This window comes from Peromyscus leucopus, chromosome 19 (genome assembly GCF_004664715.2).
Source record: "Peromyscus leucopus breed LL Stock chromosome 19, UCI_PerLeu_2.1, whole genome shotgun sequence".
Lineage (NCBI taxonomy): Eukaryota > Metazoa > Chordata > Mammalia > Rodentia > Cricetidae > Peromyscus > Peromyscus leucopus.
In genome coordinates this window covers 46,740,292-46,747,685 of record NC_051079.1, presented here as the reverse complement: position 1 = coordinate 46,747,685, position 7,394 = coordinate 46,740,292, and the positions used below count along the sequence as shown (strand labels likewise).

General features: G+C 38.5%; 1 protein-coding gene across 1 annotated transcript in view; it reads right to left on the bottom strand.

Moving 5' to 3' along the window:
- Chsy3 (chondroitin sulfate synthase 3) overlaps window positions 1-7,394 on the bottom strand; it is a 228,128-nt gene that overhangs the window by 149,609 nt on the left and 71,125 nt on the right. The window lies entirely within an intron of this gene.

Genomic DNA, 7,394 nt, shown 5'->3' with positions numbered 1-7,394 from the left:
TCAGGAAGTGATGGCAGGAAGCAGAAAGGTATATAAGGCATGAGGACCAGACACTAGCTTGGTTTTAAGCTTTTAGGCTTTTACCAGCAGTTCAGCTGAGATCCATTGGAATGAAGACACAGAGGCTTCCCATTCGAGAAAATGAGACCAGCTGAGGAATTGGCAAGGTGAGATTAGCTGTGGCTGGTTCTGTCTCTCTTATCTTTCAGCATTCACTTTAATACCTGGCTCCAGGTTTGTTTTTATTAAAAGACTGTCTAACAATTCATGCTACCCAGAACAACCTAGGCTTCAACATAAAGAACGTGACTGTTGAAGATGTTAGATGTGGTGACATTGCTGGGAACAGCAAAAATGACCCGCCAATGGAGGCAGGTGACATCACCGCACAGATGATTATCCTGAAACACCCAGGCAAAACTAGTGAAGAATATGGTCCTAAACTGGATTGTCACACATCTCACCTAGCTTGCAAGTTTGTTGAACTTTGGGGAAAAAAAATTGATTGCTGAGTACAGTGACATACGCCTTTAATCACAGTATCAGGTAGGTAAAGGCAAGTGGATCTCTGTGAGTTTGAGGTCAGCCTGGTCTATATGGTTAGTTCCAGGACAGCCAGAGCTACATAGCAAGGCCCTGTCCTGGAACAAAACAAAACAAAATACACACACACACACACACACACACACACACACACACACACACACACACACACTTGATTACCATTCTGTTAAGAAGCTAGAAAGATGACTCTAAGTCCTAAAATCTGGTGGTGCTCCATTGTTTATATGGTCCCAGATAAGCCCATGTGTGTCTATAGCTTTCCTGACTATCCTCCATGGGGTCATTTTTTGCTGCAGGTGACATAAGGAAGACAGTTGCTATGGGTGTCATCGAGGCTGTGGACAAGAAGGCTGCTGGCATTAGAAAGGTCCTCAAGTCTGCCCAGAAAGTGCAGAAGGCTAGTATTACCCCAACACCTGCCACCTGTCTTACTCCATAGTGGAAGAAGGTATCAAGCCATTTGCCTACATTGGCTACTTAGGTTTACTAGTAAAGGACTGTTTAATGATAACAATGTGCTGTAAAACCTTGAGAAGGAAATAATGTTTTGTGGACCATTTATTATTTATTTGTGTATTTATTTGGTGTGTGTGTGTATATGAGTTTTAAGTTATTCATTTTTTAAAATCAACATTTTAAATGGAAAACATCTAAAATCTGTCATGGAATTTTGAGACCCATTAAAACAAGTTTACTTCTTATCACTGTGAGCCTCCTAGTATTTATGCTGAACTCCTAGGCATAGAAAGCAGAATCTTATGAGTCTTCTAAGCAACAGCATATGAACACAGAAGGAAGCCAACCAAGCACCACATTCATATACAGGGAACAGAATTTCACCTATGGGAAAAGTCATGAGTCTATGATAATGCACAATAAGGGATTAGAACAACCTGGGTTTAAATATTAACAGTAATTTACATATCAGTTTCATAAGGAAAACTGGCAAAATTCCAAATAACTCTCACTGTTTCTCTTAGGCTGAGCACAGAGTTTTGTTAGTGGATTAAGTTTTTAAATATGAATTACAAGAATATAGGCATTTTTATCCCCCTAGCCTAGATCTTGAGGAAACTGGTGAAGGTACGCCAATAATAATGAATAATAAATAACAATGAAATTTCCAAGAACATTGGAAGCTTTAAAAAATGATATCTATTTTTATGAAATAATTGTATACCTATTACCTTTGCCTAACCAGAAGCAACATGTATAATCCACACAATGTTTACTACTTTTCTAAATTTGTATAATCCCTAACTGTATTCCTAGCATGTATCCTTCTACACACAGATAAGTATAGTATCCCAAAGAAACTTCTTTTTGCAGTAGATTGAGACTATTAAATAAAGCCAAAACTTGTGAAGTGCAGAGATCAATTGATTGTGGGATGCTCAGCTCCAGTAGATATATCTACAACACAACCCCTACACCTAATGCTCACAGAATATCATGGAAGTAGGGGTGAGACCAGAGGACCAGGAATTCTACTGTGATGGGAAGCTACATGAATTATCTCAACAACATGGCAGCCTAAATAAGACTTTAACAATTCTAACAGGAGTAGACATTCCACCAGAAATAGAGAAAAGTCACAGGGACTCACCCTTAGATAAAGAGCTACACAGCAATTAACAACTCCTGAGATAGGGAAAAGGAGCCATGTGCCTGACTATTCAGTACCCTAGAATCATATACATGCAGGTAGCAATGAATGGACTCAGTAGGTTGTATTTGTATTTTATTATTTTACATGTATATGTAAAAATCAATGGTTAAAAGAGAAGGAGCCCAATAGATTTGGGAGAAACGGGATGTGGAAGACATGGGTGTAATAAGAAAGAGAAGGGGAAATGACGTAATCATACTTTAAATATAAAATTAAAAGTATGTGTGCTCTGATCAACTCTAACTGTATTGGTGTTTCTGTGTCTTGCTGTGAACACTAATTTGAGTCTGTATTTAAATTGATATGGACATCACAAATGGAATGGAATGCTTCATTCTCTTCCATTCATCCAAATTTGATGATGTGCTAACATACATTGCTAAGACAGAATGAAAGGAACTGAATGTATTAAATATAGTAGTTATTCATGACCTTTGAATTTAAATATAGCTCAGAAATGTCCAAAAGAAAACAGTCCAAGATGAAATTTCTGATCAAATTATATATAATTGCTTTTAAGACATTATTCCATTTTTGCCAAAGGGATAAAATGATTTCAGGAATTTGTCCAAGTGTGCATTGAACACAAGGGAAACAAAGATGCATTTCTTACTTCTCCTGTCCTTGTAAACACTTAGTGATTATAAAGGAAACTAAGACAGCAGTTTTAGAACACTTAATTGGTGGGTTGTTTTCACATCAGAAAAAATCGTCAAGTATAGTGAGACATGGGGGAAGGGTGTTTTTGAAGAGTGAATTTCTATCTCCTGAATACCCCATAAATAATAAAGAACCTAACACTAAGTGTTAAACCCATCAGTAAAAGGAAGAACATATTTGGCATTTAAATCTTATTAAAAAAAATAAGCCATACAGTCTGTCCACCCTGCAAGATGTTCTGGGGCACTAGTGACTCAGAAATTGTGGGAGTGGTCAACCAATAAGTAGTCTAATTTGAGGCCCATGCCATGAAAGGGAGCCTACCCCTGACACCACCTGGATTACTAGGAACCAGAGGCAGGATAGCCCAGAGACCTCAGGTAGAACCAAACATGACTGGCAAAAAATATAATATAAATAAATAAATAAAATTATTCCTACTGATGTTCTGCTATACTCATAGACCATTACCTAGCTCAGTCTTCATCAGAGAGGCTTACTCTGGCAGCTGATGGGGACAGATGTAGAGACCCACAGTCAAACATTAGGCAGAGAGAGAGCCTAAGTTGGAGGTCTCCATACAGTCCCTCCCTGGGAGCTTGGGATCCCTTCAGAAGAAGGTGATGAGGAATTATGAGAGCCAGAAGGACTGAGGTCACTAGGAGATCATGGCCCATGGAATCAACTAAGCAGGGCTCATGGGGTTTCACAAAGACCAAAGTGGCAATCAAGGAGCCTGCATGGGTCTGTGCTTCTCAGCATATATGTTATGGTTATTGGCTTGGTATTTTGTGGGGACTTCTGACAGCGGGAGTGGAGGTGTCTCTGACTCTTTTGCCTGCTTTTGAGACATGTTTTACTCCTGCTGGGTTGCCTCACCCAGCCATGATGTGAGGGCTTATGCCTAGTCTTATTGTATCTTGCTGGGCCATGTTCAGTTGATATCCCTGGGAGGACTGCTCTTTTCTTGGATGAAAAAGGGCCAGTAGATCTGGGGAGAGGGGAGGTATGAGAGAATCTGGGAGAAATGGAGGGATGAGAAGCTGCAATAGAGATGTATTGTATGAGAGAAGAATTAGATACATAGATAAATGATAGATAGATAGATAGATAGATAGATAGATGATAGACAGATAGATATGATAGACAGATAGACAGATGATAGATTGACAGATGATAGATAGATAGATAGATAGATAGATAGATAGATAGATAGACAGATAGATAGATAGATAGATATGATCAGAGGCAAGCTTCTTAACTCAATGTAGAATGTTTAAAACAAATATTTCACCATCTAATTTGTAAATGTAGTAATGGATTGAACCAACAGTTCCCAAATAAAAAAGTATACATTGGAACGAATATTTCAACAAGTATTAAGCAACCTAAGTCATCAAGGAATTCACGTTAAACTGCTTGGGAGTACATAACATGCAAGTCAAAATGACTATCATGAAGAAAAAAAAGAGCAAGTGCTAGCAATCATGTGGAAAGAGAAACCTTTACAGGGTGGGAAGGCACACTGTTGCAGACAATATGAAAATATTAAGAGGGCTTTTCAAAAATGTGAAAACCATATTATGGTATGCTCAAGTTATATCATTACTCAGTATATACCCAAAGAACTCACATACTAAAGAGATACTTGCATATCCTGCTTATCACAACACTACTCACAATAAATAAGATGAAGACTGGCCTGGATGTCCATTAATAAATAAATGTATAAAGTCAATGCGGTCCATCTATAAGATTAAATGTCTTTTAGCCATAAAGAAGAATACCACCACTTTGCTAGACCAACATAACTCCTTAGTGCATTCTAAATCTTATCCTTATACACACAGCTAAGGGTGGCTAGAGCGAAAGTTTGTAAGAGCTAAAATTCCAAAAAAATTGGCTGTGAACCAGTCTTTCCCAGAAATGGCTACTTAAACAAGACCAGAAACCCTCAATTAATAGACATGATGAAATGGAAGGGACAAAATTTCACAGGGTCCCATCCCTAGACCTAGAACTGCAAGCAATGAATGAGAGCTGGGAAAGGGAAAATTAGCCTCTCCCAGGGCTTGTTGGTTGTCCAATGCAAAGCTGTCATCCCTGAAACCATATACACACAAGCAACAAAAATGAACACAGCAGGTTGCATTTATATGTGTGTGTGTGTGTGTGTGTGTGTGTGTGTGTAACAATGGTATTGAGGACAAGAAGTTATCAATTCAAGAGAAGATACTGAAAGGACTAGAGGAAGGAAAAGGAAGGGGGAAGTGACATTTAATTACAAATTCTTAAAAATAATAAATATAAATAAGGAAGCATGAAGTTATAATATCTTCAGAAAATGAATGGAGCTAGATATCATAATAATAGGCAGGGTAAGTCAGACTCAGGAAACAACTATTACATTTTTCTCTCATACCAATGACATGAACTATGACAGAGCTATGAGAGGAAGACAGCTAGGAAGACAGGAGGGGAATATGGAAGAGTAACAACGTAAGTGACTGAAGAGCTGAAAGGGAACAATTTTGAGGGTGGAGCAGGACCAGAAATGAATAGTGCTAACTGGAGAAGACAGTGTGGAAGCAAATCAGAACCAAGTCTAATGATACATACATGTGGAAATTCCACAATGAAACCTTCTACATTAACCAATATAAGGGTAATAAGATGCAAGAAAACACACACCAACCATTATATTCAATGGTGAGAAACTCAAGGCTTTCTCACAAATATGGCCACAGATGACTTGCCTTTTGATACGTACTGGCAGTTTCTACTAACGAAGCAAGACAATGCAAATTAAAAACAGATTAGTCAGAAGAATGAGTTCCTAAAAAGAGTAAAGACTATTACCACATGATCAAGTTATATCACTACTGTGTATGTCCAAAGGACTTGAAGCCAGCACACCACTGGAAAAAATCCTGTAATTTATAGCAGGAATGCAAAATGGCAAAACAAACATGAGAGATAACTTGCCGATTTCTTAAGAAGCTGAACACATTCTTGTCATAAGGTCCAACAATCACACTCTTTAGCATTTACCTTTTGCTGTATCCAAAATGGCTCCAGGGACAGACCTGACTGGGATGACAAATGAAGAATGAAGAAAAGGAAACAGACTAACACAGAGAGAGAAAGCTAGGATCTGGTGGTCTATACTCTGAGATACCATAGCTCAGCATGTTTATCATACACAGTTGAACAGAAAAGCAGGGTTATTATATACAACTGGACATGAAGACGGGGTCATTAAATACAGGTAAACAAAGAGGCAGGGTTTATGGTGTTCAACTGGATCAGGAGGCAGGTTTGGATAATCTTCATAGGAGTAGTGTCTATAGTGAAGCAGTCTTTAGGCTGTAAACATCAAGGAGAATGAAAACTAAGGTGGACATATTCTGTACACACTGTCAACACTCACACTGGGACCCCTGAGGAAGGCTTTGTCTTGCCTCTCAGGCTTTGCCACTATTCCATGGGTCTGAGGCTCTTTGGTCTTTGACATGGCCAGCTCATATCAACACACTTTCACTCAGGACTTCACTCACTTCGGGCTTTGTCTGCTCTCCACAACCTGTTTTAGCTAAAAGTTTTCATTCATATAAAATGGTTGGTGACTGAAGTAGCCCTTTGCATAATTATCTAAACTTAGAAACCATGTCTATCATTGGTCAAATGGGTAAACAGGGACTTAGCAGTGGGACATATCAACTGCTAAAAAGTATTGTGCTGTAGAGCCTCATTTTGTATTTCACAACCTGTTGTCCTAGTTCTTGGGAGAGAGAGAAGCAAGAAGACTGGAGTTCAAGATCATCCTCATCCTATACAGCAAATCCAAGGCCAGTCTGGGCTATATGAGACCCTGTCTCAATAAACAGGAAAGTATGTTATCAATCTAAGAAAAGAAATGACATAACTCATGGGTAACTCTGAAATGCACATTAGTAAACAAAGGAAAGTCAATATGGAAAGGCCATATGTATGCTATCATTCCATGGGGTCCATGCTCTAGACAGCTACAGGCTAGAAAAGGAGAGCTTCAAAACAGTAAAGCTCATCAGAGGTTTTCAGACTGGGGAGATGAAGACGAGTCCACAGAGGGTTTTTAAGGCAATGAAACGCTTCAGAAGATACTAAAATTTGCCATTATACATTTGGCCAAATTCACAGGATAACAATACTATGAATTAACACTAAGTTAAACTATGGATTTGGGGTGACAGGAGATGAGTGTGTGTCTGTCTGGACTCATTGTAAAAATACACTCTCTGGGAGGAGATGCTGACATGAGGAACCTAAGCGTGCATGGAGTAGGGAGTGTGTGGAAAGCTCAGTTTACCATTCTTCTCACAAAATCGTGACGTTTTATTATTTTACTTATGATAAAAGGCAAGTCAAAATCTCACTTTAATTTCACAACTTACTATGAATTGAAAAGTTTAAACACTATGTGGTATCATATAATATATAAGGAAGGTATCAAAATTTTATG